Here is a 17,496-nt window from a genome sequence, read left to right on the forward strand (position 1 = left end):
TGGAGCGCACGCACCCTACAGTGAAAACCTCTCCAAAAAAAAAAAAAAGAATGTGAAGTGTGTGTGTTTCCATAGCAGCCTCTCCTGTTGCGTCAAATTCCTCGAGACCGAAATAGGAGAACAAAGCCAGATGGGTATGTGCACAAATGCCTGGAGGGAGACTAGAGAATGCATCTTCTGGTCTCTTCTCTTGTGTATTGATGTTCCCCTGTCCTCTTTATTACTACCGTCTTGGTCCTTTGTGGCATTCACGAGGCCACCAGTACACCGATAGTTTTAGAAACAACCAACCGTCAAGTGTTAGTACTATATTTGCTAGGAACTGAGCTAAATGCTTCATCATCTTTATAAATACTCACAAAATACCTATGAGGACAGATAATTTTATTACACCCATGTTAGGAAAGAAAATCGAGGCAGAGTGATTACTGAGTGACTTATCCCAATCATTTGGCAGAGAGAAAGGAGAGATAGGACAAAATACTGATGTCGGTTCTTCCCGACTCAAAAACCCATACTTTATATTGACACGCTTAGCTGTCAAGAAGTTAATAGTCCTCTTAGATATTTTTACTAAAATTTAGAAGTGCTGTCCACAGAGATATTGCTTCTGTTGAAAGAATACTGTCCAAGCAGCTGTTCTATACCTCCTCATGTTTGGATATCATGGGGGAACCCTCTTTAACGATTTGAACTGTAGGTGTTTTTTTACGTGTTTTACTTTTGTTAAGCATAGATGAACAGGATGGTAAATTGGAGGATAGGGGAGGGCAGCACTGGTCCCTTTTACCCACTATTGCCTTCTGCTCTCCCAGCTCCCAGCTTGGGCCATAGTTATGCCAGCAGTCAGGAGCGCTCCGAAGTCCCAGAGTCACAGGAAGGGAACAGCAAGTGTACAATAAAGTAACTTCTAGCAAAAGCAAAATGATATGACTTGGAAACAAAAGTAAGTCTCTACCACCCTTGGCCTTGAGGATTTCCCAAGAGTTGTTAAGAGTGAGGAAAATTCAAGAGGAATTGGGTTTACTCTGGCAGTGACAGGATAGGTTGGATGTAAAGACATGATTATTAGGTAAGTAATAGAAATATGACATCAGTTTCACTAATTGGCCAGACAAACCCAGACACCTATTTGTCCTTGTAAGTTCTCTCATTTATTTATTTATTATTTAAGTTCATTTTTTTCTTCCATGAGAGAGGCAGATACCCCCAACAGGGTCTTCATGCCACAAGTCACTCCCAGCTTCAGACTACCCCAGCGTCAGCCAGTACATGAGCACGAGGATGCCTGGCATGTTCAAAGAGGTCTCTGGACATGAACCAAGAACCTCCCCATGTGAGTCAGCCTCACAGAACATTGTGTTATCAGAACACCACAGCCCGACCTCTGTAAGGTCTCTGTTTCAAAACAGAACTGTTCCCTAAGCAGATTAATTTACTATGAAATATTAGTAGGAATATCAAGCAAACAAGGTCCAAGTTATAATATAGTACTTTGCTCATCAATCTATAGCTATCATCAATCATTTGTTTCTAACTCTGGGTCAGCCCCACATTTTTGGCAGGGATAAATGAGGCATGCCATATAGCACCAGGATTTGAAATGGAGCCAGACTGGTAAGCAGAGCAGTTTATTCAGTACACTGGCCAAAGAACACACTAGTTTATGTAGGCTAGATATGAAGTTATGGCGCATCCTAAAACAAGCCTAGTGTCAAAGTACATGTGCCAAATCTATCTGGAAGATAAAAGAATGTTGGAGATTTGACTAGTTGGCCTGTGGTGAGGATTTAGAGATCTAAGCCGGGTAGGAAACAGAGGCTGTTGAAGGGTCATGGTGCAAGACTAGAATCAGTGCAGAGTCCCAAGCAGGTCAGATGACCCAGGAAGAAGTCAGTTCACGGATAATACTAGGGCTACAGATGACATGAAAGAAAGCGCACAGAGCTTAGCTAGGAACAAATGCAGGAGAATTCAGTGAAGAGCATTAAACATGTGAATCTGTAATAGAGACTCTTCATGTTTGGAAAGGAAATTTTTAACCTTCTGAATCAACTTGCAGCAGTCTTTGCCTTATGGGCAGATATGAGCAAGAGTCAAACATATCCACGAAACATTTTGATTTGTGTACTCCCTAAAACGTTGTTGAAACACTATACACTCCTCAAATTTTTATGTTAATGGCTAAAGTTTTTCCCTTTTATGTTTAAATATTACAATGGATGTAAATCCCTATATATTGAAAATATTGACATTTTAGAATAAAATTGTCACGTCACTTTTTAAAATGCAGCCAGTGGAATCTAAATACCCAAACTAGTTGATATCTACCATAATCTATTTTTTCATTTAATTTTACTTATTTAATAATATACCACAAGAGTAAGTCAGTAGTTATGATAAAATGGAGAAATTTTTCTTTTCTCAGAAAGAGAGCATGCCAATCTTTCCCTTGGGTTCCTTCTCATCCTCTTTCACTGGGTTGAAGAGATACTGAGTTCTCCTAGCGTTTTTATTAGTTGGGTGGTTTCCAAACTGACTGGACTCTCCAGGTAGGTAGTTCCTGCACAGGGTTCTCTGGTTACTGGACCTATGACTTTTCCTACTTTGAAAATAATCTTAGCCAGTTCATGTTCACATGCTTCGTTCACGGAACAAGTAAAGCTTTGAGAAGCACAATATCCCCGACTATGCACTCCTGAAAGGCATCATGGGCAAAGTAGGTTTTTCTCTTATTAAGATACTTTAATAGATCATGATTCAGAACAAGCCTGGTCACTCACTTTAGCAGTTTTTTGCATTGCTGTCCCAGTTGCCCTCCCCATGATTCCCTTGGCATAGACAGATGGATGAGTTACTGCCATTACGGCTCTGGTCACCTGCAGTTCTGCTGTACAGTTGTGTACATCTGGGGACCCCATAATCCAGTTTAAGAATACATGAATGACTTCTGGTATATCAGTCACAAATTTTTCTTTTTTCTCATCGAACATATTTTTCCATTAAACTTCCACCAAAGAATTTAATTTACTGTGTTTAATGTTTGGAAGTCTTTTTTTATTAATTAGTCCATCATATTCATATATATACATACATATACATATATACACACACATATTAAATGTTTTAAAACTTCATTTGACTATAGGCATAAATTTTTATTTTAATGTTTGGAAGTCTTTTTTTATTAATTAGTTCATCATATTCATATATATATATACATACATATACATATATTCACACACATATTAAATGTTTTAAAACTTCATTTGACTATAGGCATAAATTTTTATTTTTTAAAGATTTTTGCTGTAGGGTATGTGTGGTCCCCAGAGAGACAAAAAGTGAGAAATCACCCCCCCCACCAGGGGGGGATGGCCACACCACAGCCCCTTCTCCTCCATTCTCCTCTTGGAATTTTAAGCATGCATGAACATGCAACTGGTATGAGTTTTAAGCTGCCAGGTCTGGGACTCAAACCATAGTTGACTATGTGGGAGTCTAGCAACGTAACCATTACACCATCTGCTGGTCCCACTATGGGCATAATATTTATTCTAAGTTGGGTTAAAGTTGTAATTATTGTAAGCACAAAATTGATCATAAAACAGATATACTATAAATGTCAATTATTATTAACTATAGTAAAACTTTATCATCATATGTCTCTTAAAAAGACGTATATGCTCTCTTAATAGTTCATATATTTTAATATCACTTATTGCTAAGTAATATTAAAAGAATTAAGAAAAAACTTGACCCAAGTGACAAAAGTTTATCAAGTGTGCAAAAATCCTCCACGATTCTGTTTTACCTAAAAAATATACTCACTGCCTTCTTATTTATAGAAAACTTAATCCAGAACTCTCCCTGACTCTACACTCCCTTATTTGGTAGTAGCTAGTCAGGCACAATTTATTTAATATCTAACAATATTATCTCAATAATTTAGCCCAGAAATTCTTTGTGGGGCTGGACAGTGGCAAAGCAGGAAAGTGTGATGCTCTGTAAGGCCTACGTACATGGGAGGGTTATGGGTTTGTGCACAGAGACCTTGCTCTGCACTCCCATGTGGAGGTGCCCATTATCTGAGGTTGTCTGGGGCTTGGGTTGCTGTCTCAACCTCTTTGTCTCTGTCTCTCACTCACGGACTAAATAAGTAACTAATATTGGCTTGGGTTGCTGTCTCAACCTCTTTGTCTCAGTCTCTCACTCACGGACTAAATAAGTAACTCTTATAAATCAAAAAAATAGAGCATTTGAAATCAAAATTGTGTTTACTATAACTTTGTTTTTATTTAGTTATTTATTTTTATCATTAGACGGTACATGCACTTGCAAGAGACAGACAGAGAATATACTCCCTAATGGGGCATCATCATTCCAAAATCCATTTCCTTCATTTCTCCACCCTGTTGGAATTTTTGAGATGCACACATGTGTACCCAGAGAGTTTTTCAAGCCACTGGCGCCAGAAAGCAATATGCAGTTGGTCATGCGGGATCCAGTTCCCAATGCACTGTGCTTAACAACTGTGTCAAGGGGGTGGCCCTAATTTAAGTTTCAAGAAGAAAAATTGCACATTAGAAACTAAAAACATTGAAGCAGAGACATAATATGGTTCCTTTCCAGTATTTATGGATTCCATTTTGTATCTCTTCCTCTGCTTGATGAGATGGGCTTCTGGGATTTTTCCAAAGAGTTTTAAATGAAATCTAAGAAAGATTGTGGATTGTGTTTTTTATTGTTATGTTAGACTTAAGTGCTTCTGCATTTGTTTATACTCTTAAGTTTTGACCAAGAAATACACCAAGATAACTTAGGTATAGAAGCATTGAATGCTAGCACTCTAGTGGGTCTTAGAAGCCTTCTGGTCTAACCTGTGCAACCAGCATTACTCTCCCTCCTTTTTGCTTTATAGACAATAAGAAACTGGGACCCAAAGAGAATACCTCTAGACTGCAAAGCAAGTTAAGTATATCAAGAAATTGATTGTCTGAACTTTGGTCCTTCAATCAAGAAATCTGGGTTAGAAAAAACAGAACCCTTCCAGGTATTTCAATCGAAATGAGATTTAACACAGGATACTTACTATGTGCTTAAAAAATCACTCCAAGTACTGAGGGAGCAAGTGTCAGGAAAAGAATCTTTCAGCTTCCAGAGAATCGGGACATCACAGAAATTGAGGAAACAGCCGGCAATTATTTCAGCTGGTGGCAGCATTGCGTTATGGAATAGCTGAGGTCGGTAATCAAATATCTGCCAACGCTCTTGTGGCTGCCTGCCAATGCCACAAGCAATGATGTTGCGCTCTCTTTAGACTTATAAATTTAATATGAGGGAGTCTCATTAGCAAAACCTAACTAGGAATGCTGTTGTTGGGGGTCTGAGAAATAGTTTCTAGGTTTCTAATACTTGTAATACAAGGTGGAACACAGGAGGATTGTCAACAGAAAACTTAGTACAATTATGTTGCTGTGAAACTGCAGAGCCTACCCTGAGTTACCATCGCTTTTGGAATGAGTGTGTGTGATCCACGTATCATTTACCTCTCATACCTGCTACTGTGGATTGTCCTACATGTGTGCTGGCTAGGGCATGGAGAGGAAGAGAAATTTGAAAGAAGATTGAGGATAGGGCAACTGTGAGATGGTCTAAGGGTCTTGTCTACAGGGATCATACCATATGTATAGTTCCAGAAATATGAAGAGATGGGGATAATTACATTTACTAGAACTTTTCTCCAAAAGAATACATGATATTGGCTAAAACCCTTAGGAAGGTTAGAAGAGCTTTAGGAGGTAAAATCCTGAAGGGGCTGCTAAATTGTTTAAAATAGATAGGCAGAGTCCAACTCACCAAAGACCAGCAGAAACATACCTGTATTTTGGCATTCCTTTGTTTATCAGTTAATGAACTTTGTAGCAAGGGACACTGTAGGAGTATATTAGAAAGAAACATTTGACAGGAGCTTCTTAGATTTGGGTTTGTGGTGGAAGGTTCTGAAAGACTAGGGAATCAAAGTCCAATGCTGGATTGGATGCTGGCGAGAAATATGAGCAATGTGGTGATTAATGGTATCAAAAATTTTGGCCTAGGGCCCCAGAGAAGTGGGAAAGGGAAGCAGAGACCACGCTAAAAGATGTATGTTGGTAATTTTCATGGTAGCAGTTCAACCTTGCCTATATTCTTTCAGAAACTTTTTTTTTTTTCTCTGATTAGTACTGATTGTGTTGGCCTTGTTTGTGTCCTGTTGGAGACACCAAATTTTGTTAGGAACATTGCAGTCTGATTGCCAGCAAGACAGATTCTCACTTTGCAGTGGTTGATGGCCAGCTTTGCTTTGCTGTGTAGGTGGACTCATTTGGAACCTGAGCTGAAGTGCTCAGGAAAGTGCATGCTGCTAATCCGTAAACACCAGCAGGCGGTCCTATTTTTCTGTCTTTCCTCCTCAACAGCACCCCTTCTGACATCTACACTAATGCTGCACAAATATTTAGGGACTTAAGCTGAGGAACATTAAAATATTAGACCTGCCTAGGGTACTCCACCTGACTCATCCCATTTATGAAGAGGGGATAAGATTTGTGAGGAACAACATATAATTTGTTTTTATCTGCACCTTCTCCAACTGATCCTTCCAAAATGTTATGCCTGAGAAACCAATAAATGGGATTCAGGTATTGATGATTGTAAACATGAGCATTAATTAGAACAGAAACATGGAATACGGATTCTTCCAGAGAATAAAGTATGGTCACTCTTATAATAAAACTTTTCGTGTTCTTTATAATCACTTTCCTCCTTCTGTGAAGGGCTCTGCCTAATCAGCCCATTGTATGAGGAAAGGGCCTGGTAGACAGTGGCAGACCAGAGCCAAAAAACTACATCTGCCCTTCCCTGGGCTCTGTAGCACAGAGTGAGTCCATCCACATATGCCTACCCCATCCTCTGAGAAGGCAAAAATCCAAAGAGTTGGACAAGCCCTGGGAACTAATCTGGATTGAAATAACACTGTATACTACAGTTAATCACCCCACTGGGGGAACGTGCCTTCACCCCCAGTGAAGGAAGAAAGAATGCATTGGGTTTTTATTTGCCAAATAAAGACACCTACAACAGGGTACTTTGTATGAACTTCTGACTCAAAAAATTAAGCTGCATTACTCTGTGCTGGGGACATTCAAAATCCTCTTTTAGTTGTTTTGGGTATATACAGTAAATTATGGTTAACTATAATTACCTTACTATTCTGTACACTACTAGACCTTATTCCTCTTATCTCATTATAATTTTGTAACCATTAATTCTGGCAATTAAAATACTAGTAATGAAAAATTAAGCTGAATTTGACTGGAGGGTCTCCATTCTTTTTTCTTGAGTAGAAGAGAATAATTACATAGTAACAGGACTGACATTCATTTTCAGTGAGATGTTCTTGTTCACTAAGTAATCACCAAATATAACAATTGTACAGCATGTGTTGTTCTTGCATGAAATTTTGGTAACACTAGACTTGCTGCTGTAATTACACTCATTATGGACCTCTCTGGGTGCCCTCAGCAATCAAGAACAAGAACCATACCATAAATACCATGGTCTAGAAACAGGGACACTACTTTACTATTTTCCCATTAAAAGTCAGGCCTCACAGAGGTGAAAGGAGAATGAGCTTTAGAGCAAAGGAATATCTAATAAGCCCTCAACTATGCCAATTAGTTGCTCTGTAGTTATGTAAAAATACATCTAACTTCTCTGAGTGCTAATTTTCTCATTAACTGACTGGAAATAACAATGCTTACATCATGGGTTTTAAAGGTACAGACGTAAATACAATTATTTATTTGAAAGTAAATTCATTTTGGTCATGAACCCATATTTGTGTCTAGAAGCAGAAAACCTGTAGTCAAGGAAGTTCAGCCTTGGTTTCAACTTTGAAGGCAAGAAAAAAGCTCATATAATATCTTGGTAAAGACAGTCAGTCCTCCTGTGACCTCTGAGCCTTGATTGGCCTCCCCTGAGGCATCTAATCCTTACTGTCTTTCACCTGCATGTCTAGTCATTTCTGTCCACTAGCATGACATCAGCTCTCATGCATAATTATTCTTCCCATGGTAATATGGTTACCCCTGCTCATTGTCTCCACTGTATCTCTCTCTTTCCATGTTTTTTTGTTCCTAAAAATCTTTTGAAAAGTCTCCCAGCAAAATCTTGTCTGAGGATTGTCTACTCACAATCTCTGCTATGGGAAACTTTTGTTTGCTATAGTTACTCCCAGTTAGGCACTGTCTTCTTAGTGTTCTCACTTCTTTTTAAGGAATTAAGGGAACATCCTGAGGCTAGGGTCACTAAGACATCCAACATCCTATTTTCGCTTATGCTTTGGTCTGAAGTAGATCCTAGAGCATAATACCAAATAGCTTGAACTAGACCTTCAGGTTGAAGCTTTAGTGTTTAATTGCATGATATAAGGGAAAGAGCATGAAAATTGATCCAGAATAGCCTGGGATGCCAGTTTTACCACTAGCTGTGATACTGGGGAATTAGAGCAATATTTCTCTCCTTACAACTGTTTCTTCTTCAGTAAACAAGGTAATATAATGCTTATCTTTCAGGCATTATAAATGAGTAGTGAAAGCAAAGCATCTGGTAGACGATAGATGATCAATGAATGCTGATTTTCTTTTCCCTGTTTGTTAATCAAACATTTCAAATGATTCAAATAGAATCATTCTGCTGAAAGTTCACTCTGCCAATTTGAGGTTACTGACTAGCTCATATAAGTCTCCATTTTTTCTTGTTGGTTTTATTACAGTTTTTAAGGAAAAGAATTTAGAATATGCTAATAAAACTGTACTCAACATATTGTGCAATGAGTCTCTTGAATATACTACTCCCGTCTATCTGAAGTTTTGTGTCTTTTAACCAATAGCTCCTCAATACTCCTGATACCTCCACTCTTCAGCTTCTGGAAACCACCGTTCTTCTCACTGCTTCTATGACCTCAACATTTTTAGATTCTGCACATGAATGAGTTCATTGTTTTTTTCTGATTGCCTTATTTTACCTAACATAATGTCTTCCATGTTGATTCAAATTTTTACAAATGAGAGGATTTTGTTCTTGTTAAAGGCTGAATGGTATTTTATGGAGTAGATATGCCACATTTTTGTTATTCATTCATTTGTTGATGGGCACCTAGGTTATTTCCACACCTTGACTATATAATAATGCAGCCATGAATACCAGAGTGCAAAGAATCTCTTTAACATACTGATTTCAAATCCTTTGGATATATACCCAGTAATGGGATTGCTGGATCATATGGTGGCTGTATATTTTCAGAAATTAAGAAGTATTTAAAGCAGCAGGGCTGCAGAATGAGTGGGAGGGGCTGAGATCCCTGTGGGTTGGAAGGTGGCCCCAGATGGCAGCGGCAAGAAGAGGCACTTGCTGGGGACTATGGGCTCAGTGCGCCTCATTATCAAGGATCTTGGAGAAATTCATTCAAGGCTCTTTTGGATAACAGACCAATTATTCAGGGTGAAACTCATTATTTTGTAAAAGAATTTGAAGAAAAACATGGTCTTCGATAAATGCAAGTCCTTGAAAATTTGAAGAATATATCTGTGAAACAAATTAGCATACTCTTCCCAAATGTAAAGAAACAATGCAAGACACCTTAGACCAAGATCTCCTGAGACTGCAAGCAGCTGATGCCTCAGTCTATAGATTCCAACAGAGGGAATAGGAACAAAATAAGATTCATAATGACCATTTAATAGCTGGTGAGAAACACCAAATACTCCAGTGGGAGGACTTTATGTTGGAACAACCCAACAAATGAGCCGAAGTGTATGAAGAGCACAGAAAAGCTATGGAGAGATTCAAAAACCAGTATGAGGAGATGGAGAAGGTCCAGGCGAAATTTTCAACCTTTTAAGAAGTTGAGCCCCAGTAATGACAAGCTAATGAGGAAACGTTGACTTCCCCATCGTCCCCTCCCCATATTTCCACCAAACCATTTAGCTTCCGGAGCCCCAGTAATGACAAGCTAATGAGGAAACATTGACTTCCCCATCGCCCCCTCCCCGTATTTCCACCAAACCATTTAGCTTCCACTTCAAGCTTAGGAATATATTCGATAGCACTCTTGTATCAGAAGAAGGAAACATGAGTCCTGCTTAAATGTTTAATGGAAGAAGAGTGCTACATCTTTCTAGTTTTAAGTGCCTACAAAAGGTTATGTGAATGTGGAGAAAGCAGAGGAAATTGGATACATTTACTCTTTGTTAACTAGATTTGGCTCTCTTTCCCACTGATTAGCTCAGAGAACTTTAAATATAGGCCTCTTAGAAAGACAATTCCATTTATTCTTATTCAGAGTTAATATTAGTTTGTTCTTACATATAATGGATGCCTGTCACAGCCTCCCTGGCTGTTGTAAGGCTATATCATGTATTATTCCAGGAGGAATGTAGACAAATAGCAGCTGTCCTTGGAGCAGGGATCACAGTTAAGGGAGGTGAGAGTGAAAACATCATCAATTGCTGCAGAGATGGTCAAGTTAGCCCTCAAACTACCTGGGGAGAAGGCTGCAGGCTAGGCGGTTAGGCAACAGGCTCTGTACTTCCCTGGATAACAGGACATACATGTTAATTTGGTGGCCTTCCAGCATTAAATATTTTCCGTTTTTAAGACATAACTTAACAAAATATATATATATTTTTTGAGAGGTTTTCACTATAGGGCGCATACGCTTGCCAGACAGACAGAGAGAGACATAGAGATAGAAAGCGAGAAATCACCCCCCAGGGGGGATGGCCATGCCGCAATCCCTTCTCCTCCATTCTCCTCTCGGGATCTTGGGCACGCGCACACACGCACCCGGCGTGAGTTTTAAGCCACTGGGTCCGGGACGCGAACCGTGGTCTACTACATGTGAGTCCAGTGACATAGCCATTACGCTAACTGCTGGTTCCCAACAAAAAATATATATTTTGATGTTAGCCTTTCCAGTTACCCATAATCTTACTCACAGTATTTACCTCATTATTCTGTCTGGCTTGCTGTGGGTAAGTTTTTTAAGATAACATCTATACGTGTTTCAGCTGTTTGAGTAATCGGCAAAATCTGCCAAGGAGTCCCTCTGTAAGCATATCACTATTCTGGCTCTGAGTGAGCGGGAAGTATTCTCCCACTAGGCGGACGGCGCACGGTAAAAATAAAGCCTTTGTATTGTTTATGTGTGCTCTCATAAGCAGGTGCAGTATGGTGAAATGTACAAATTCTGTCATCATTGTGATCTTTCAAAACTTTGTCCTTAACAGTCTAGTTGAAGAACTAAGTCGATGTTTTAAAAGTTTGCCATAAACCTAGCAAAAGTAAATGCAATATTTTCAAGGTGTTTACAGCAAGCAAATTTGAAGTATGGAAAATCTTTCAAAACTTTTAAAGCTCCTCAGTAAAAATAAAGTACAAAGAAAATATCCAACTCTCTTGCATTATCTCAGTATTGCAACTACAGAGAATTGACAATGCTCCCTTGTGTAAATTTATGGTCTCTTGTCAAAGCTTCATTCTTGGCTGCTTGTTGAAAGAGTGATTAAAGTTAATAAAAAGTATTTAAACAGTCATTTATATTTATACTCATATCGTTTTTAGAGTCCATTATTTCTTTCCTGTTTATTGAATTACCTTCTCATGTCTTTTTTTTTTTAACGCTTATAGGAGCTTTTTTAGTACTTCTTGCTCTGTCTGTTAATGACAAATTTTCTCAATTTTTGCTTATCTCAAAATTTTGTGTTTAATTTTACAGAATAGAGTTCTGGTTATAATTTTTATTTCTCATCATTTTGGTTATTTTTCTCCCAATTTTCTCCTAGCTTCTGTTGTTTCTCATGTTAAGTCTGCAAAAAAAAATCAATATTTCCTTTTTTCATTTTCTCTTGTTATTTTAAGATTTTACCTTTATATTTGGATTACAGCTATTTGGAAACGATGTGCTTAACTGTAGTTTTCTCTATATTTCTCTTACTTTGGAATCATTAACTTCTTGTATCTGTAGTTTATATTTTCAGCCAAATTTGAAAAGATTTCAGCACTATTTTTTCGAATATTTTCTGTCTCTTTTTCTTTCCTGTGAGATTGCAAATACATGGATTTTGTATTGCTTGGTCGTGTCTCAAAAGTCTGTGAAACTTTGTTCATTTTTCATTTTTCTTCTTTCTCTCTGTTCTTTTTTTAAAACTAATTAATTAATTAATTATTTGCAGTCATTCACTGTACAGTAATAAAGTCTGTTAAATGAGATTTTCCATCCAGTATACATTGTATATTGACTCAGATGAGGATATTACCATCCATGCTATCATCAACAAATAATTTTCCATTTCTTGTGTCTTACATATTTTGCTTCCCTCCACCTTGATTCCCTACTTCTCACCCTCTGCCAGCTTCCCCCTTTCTCCCATACGGTCTCTGGTATGTGCAGTTGTTTTCCATGCCTTTTTCCCCTCACATTTTATTTATTCACTAAAGATCTTAATTTAAAGACTTTCGATAAGCAAGCACAGCTGATATATACATATTCATGAATGCATGTCTGACTTTAGGCATAAACCTCAGTGAGTAAAGTGAACACACTATTGTCGGAGCCCATGCACTGTGTTAGCATGCAGCTATAAAGTAGCACTTCACTGGGGCTGTATAGCTTACTGTAGTCATTAAATAGGTATTAATAGGTTATTCAATTTCAAAAAAGATTTAGTTTTAATAGATCAAAATCAAAAAACATTAAGAGAAATTTGCTTAAAACTTAAAGCCAAGAAAAAAGGTTAGAATTCAGTTCAAATAGTAGGTAAATGAACCTATCAACAGTTCAAGAGAAGACAAAAATCCTTAAATATGGAAATCAAAGCATCAAAGAAAATCAGTAATATTTGAGTATAAAGTAAAAAATTCTACTTCACTAGTTCAGACCCCTGTAATTAATCTCTCTTCCACTGAATTTGCAGTGTTACTGTGGTCTGATCTCATTTAAACTCTGGAAGTTAACATTCAGCTCTGGACTTGTTCTTAACATTAGGCTGGCCATTCTCTTGGATGATTCTTGTACTCTTATTTCTGTGTGTTCGACTTGAGTTTTCCTGGTATAGCACTCCCTTCAGCACTTCTTGGAGCGCTGGTCTGGTGTTGGTAAATTCTTTCAGGTTTGTTTATCTGAGAATGTTTTCTTTCCCCCTGATGTGAAAGATAATCTTGCTGGGTATAGTTCTCTTGGTTGAAATTGTTTTTCACTTAATGATTTGAATATATTTTCCCATTCTTTCCTTGCTTGCATTGTTTCCAATGAGAGATTCAATGTTAGCCTTATGGGATATCCTTTGAAAGTAACTTGATGTTTCTCTCTTGCCAGTTTTATTATCTTGTCTCTGTGTGTGGTTTTGATCAATCTGGCTATAATGTACCTTGGGAAAGATCTTCTTGGGTTGATTCTATTTGGGATCCTTTGTATTTCTTTGGTCTGGATATTTGAATGCCTCTTTAGGTTTGGAAAGTTTTCTTCCGGAATTTCATGGAATAGATTACTAATACCCTTACTAATTTCTTCACCTTCTGGGATACCGATGATCGAGATGTTCAGGCATTTAACGGTATCTAATATTACTTGTATATTATTCTCATTTTGGAAGGTTATTTTCTCAGTCTTTTTAGTGAATTTTTCTAGGTCAGAGGTTCTTTCTCCTATACCCGAGATTCGATCTTCTGCATGATCTAATCTGCTTTTGATATTTTCAGCAGAAGCTTTGATTTTCTGTATTACAGCCTTCATCTCTAACATTTCCGTTTGATTCTTTTTTATGAAAAAAAGAATTGTGCAAGAACTTCCTCACCTCCTGGAATCAGTGTCTCTTTTCTCCTGCATCTTCTGGAGTTCATTGTCTCTATTCTATTGCATCTCCGTTAGCTTGGTAACTATGGATATTTCCATGAGTTCCCTTGTATTCTTCGTGGAGGAAGACGAGTTATTCTTTTCCATTAGAGGAGAGATTTTCTTGGTTTCCCATATTTCTTCTGCCTCTGCAATGGTTTCTGGTCATTTGATGATTTATACATTTCATCTTATTTTTTGGAGTTAAATCTGAGCAATCAAAGGAATGCCAAAAGAGGTGACCTGCAGTCTGTAAATAATACCGTGTTTCTCCCAGTGCACAGCTGATTCGATGAAAATGAGGATTAATCTGACTCTAAAAGTATTCAGATATTTAACTACTGAGCACTTAGAGCTGTCTAAAAAATCAGTGTGTGGAGGCTGGCTCCTGGCTAGATTGGGCAGCAGGAGGGTGAAGTCTGGGCAGAGGGTCTTTGGTGGTTGAAATCCTTCTCTCTGTTTTTAAGATTGAATAACTTCCATTACTCTATCTTCAATTTCACTGATTGTTTTTTCTGGTATATTGAACTATTGTTAAGTTCATTTTCAAGTACTCACGTTAAGACTTTTTGCTTTTTATTTCTATTATGTTCACTTAGATTTAAAAATAATCTCTTCTCTTTCGATGTGTCAATATTATATCATTAATATATTATTTCACTTTAATTTTAAAAAACACATTTATTCTTTATTTCTTTAAATGGATTTATAACAGCCAATTTAATGTTTTGCTGGCAATACCAAGGCCTTGTTAGAATTAGTCTACTGATAGTAATTTTTTAACCATGATTCACAATTTTTTTTTTTTGCATTTGAAGTAATTTTTTTTTAGAGATTTTTGCTATAGGATATATTACTAACTGTAGACACAGAGAAAGACAAAAAGAGAGAAAGTGAGAAACACTCCTCAAGGGGGATCCTTCTCCTGCATTCTCCTCTTGGGATTTTTAGCATGCACGCACATGCTCCAGGCATGAGTTTCAAGTTGTTGGGACCGAGACTCAAACTATGGTTGGCCATGTGGGAGTCCAGGACCATAACCACTATGCCCCTTGTTTATAGTAATTTTTAGTTGAAAACTGAACGTAATGTGAGGTGTTAAGAATCTTTTGCTCTTCTGAAGATTGTTGGCTTTCTACTAATAAACAGTTAATGTTTATTGACTGTAACTATGAGATGTGTTGCTTCTGCAATTTACAGTAGCTGATCCTCCTCAGTTTTTTTCTCCTTCCTGGTACTGTATTTTTATCCTACTTCCCTGAAGGTCTCCACTGCATTTTCATAATTTAGCAATTAGATACAAGTTTGGGAAGTTTGTATTCAAAATCTGAAGCCTCCTCTTTCTTTGATTTTCTTGATTCTTGGTCTCCTTTCTCAAATTTGCAATTTCTCTGCCAGCACAAATTGTCCTCTGATACCTCTGATGCCACATGCCTATAAAGGTTTCAACTTTTCTGCTGCGTGACTTCTGTACATATTGGGGAACTCTATCAGTTGAAGACCCGCAATCTCAACCAGCACCATCTTGTCTTGTAAGAATAAATTTACATCTAGTGTCTATTTTCTTTTCACCAATCTTTCTAGAGTTTCCAACCTGCGTGCATAGTGGCCAGCTAGGAATGTGGGCAGTTTATATTCAGATTTTGGACCTAGTCTTTCTGTAGCTTTCTTGTTTCCAAAGATTTCCCTAAACATCCAGTCACTCTGATGTTTGGATATCTTCAACTTACCACCTTATATTAGTAAGGCTGTGGTTTTCTTTTGCCAGAGTTGAATCAGAGAAGTAGAAAGAGTTGAGAAGTCCCTCCATGCAAGAAAGCTGTAAATTCACAGTTCTTACCAGATGCTGTAGCAGTTTTTCAAGCATAAACTCAAGTTTCTGTTTACGTTAGATAATTTTCCAGGGCTTTCAATTTATTGTTTTTGATAGTCTTGCTAGGTTTTTGCCACTTGTGGGAGGAATTGCTTGACTTCCTCATATTCCCATTACCCAAAGTTTCCTGTAGAGTTCATAATCATTTTGAACTGCCTATGATGAGATTTATTTCCTCAGTGGATAAAGTAAGGATAAAGGCAGACACAGACTGGAATACGATATCTTGATGGAAATAAGTGAGAATAGGTCCACAGCAGGTAGATCAGATGTTTTTCTATGTTTTTCATCAGGTTTCTCACAATATCCAAAGGCCATCTGGAAGGAGGAGGCAAAGAGAACCATTGAGAAAACAAAGAAGCATGGAAAGGAAATTTGAAGTTTAAAAATTGAGTTTATTTACTAATTATGCAGAAGAAACTTTTAAACCATAAATTGAATATCTTAGTGGAGGAAAACCTAAGCAATTTTTTTTTTATTGCAAGCATTTTTATTAGTTTATGTTTGTTTGGGGAGGATGTGAAAAAGCAAGTTCCGCTATATAGAACTAAAGCATTTTATACTGTCCATCTTGTAGGTTAGAGGCTTTCCTCTAGTTTACATCATAAAAAAGGAACTCTCTGATCTTGAGGGCAGATTTAGGGGTTCTGAAGAGAAGTAGACTGAGAAAGGCATAAGGAGACAGTTAAATGCATGTAAAAGGTATGTAGTAAATAATTCAACTTGATTTCTTAATTCTTGGAACATCATGCTTGATAGAAGTGTTTTTATTTGCCTAAAGGGTCTTTGGGGGTGGGGGTGGGGAATGGAGACTTTTGTTCACACTGTATAGTCCAACAATGTGATAGAGATCTTTGGGTAGAGATCTTTGAGTCAACCAGATGGTAATAATGTGACTTAGTATGGGGTTTTTGGTCACATCGTATCAGTTGATCTGGAGATTCAGATTAGCCATGTGGGCAATCAATTGACCTACTTATCTCTATCATGTCTGGGTGATGGAGCCCCAATAAGAGCTCTAGTTCTGAAGGCCTAGGTGAATTTCCTTGGTTGTCAGTTCTCCATGCATATTAACACATATCAGTACCAGGAGCATAACCTGTCCTGACTCCACGGAGAGAGACAATGCAGACTCCACATTTGGTGTGTCCCCCCAGCCTGCTCTGTGTGTTTCTTCTGTGACTGACTTTAGTTTGTGTCTTTTCCTCATAATAAACTGTAGCTACTATGTTGGTGCAATTGCTTCAGTGTGTTCTATGAATCTTTCTATTAAATTACCCAACTTAAAGGTAATTTTAGGAAGCTTCTTAATTTGCAGATGGAGTTAAAAATAAAGGAGATCTATTATTGGGACTGTGTTTTCCCTTTAATTTCCCAGTTGTCTAACTGGCACAGAGGATATCAGAAGAGGCAGATTCCTTGTGAAGAGAGCATTTGTGGATGAGTCAATCCTTTAATATTTTTAAAGTCTGGAAAAATTTTGTCTTTTGCTTAACTAGATTCTCAATATTTGTCCCTCTGCAATTGTAAAATTTCTGAAATCTCCCTGGTCCATCACTAAAAACAAAAACTATATACAAAAACTTTTGAGTTTACATAGTTGTTGCTAGTGTTTGGTTAAACCAGCCTGGATTTGCTTGCCAAGGGAGACCAAGGCCAGTTTCTCTCTATTACTTTGCAAGTTTTCCTG

At 37.7% G+C, this 17,496-nt stretch overlaps 1 pseudogene; it reads left to right on the top strand.

Moving 5' to 3' along the window:
- The first annotated feature begins 7,805 nt into the window (after positions 1-7,805).
- On the top strand, positions 7,806-10,024 carry LOC102498927 (biogenesis of lysosome-related organelles complex 1 subunit 5 pseudogene; annotated as a pseudogene).
- The last annotated feature ends 7,472 nt before the right edge of the window (positions 10,025-17,496 follow it).

This window comes from Tupaia chinensis, unplaced genomic scaffold (assembly GCF_000334495.1).
Source record: "Tupaia chinensis unplaced genomic scaffold, TupChi_1.0 Scaffold000395_1, whole genome shotgun sequence".
NCBI classification, from domain to species: Eukaryota; Metazoa; Chordata; class Mammalia; order Scandentia; family Tupaiidae; genus Tupaia; species Tupaia belangeri.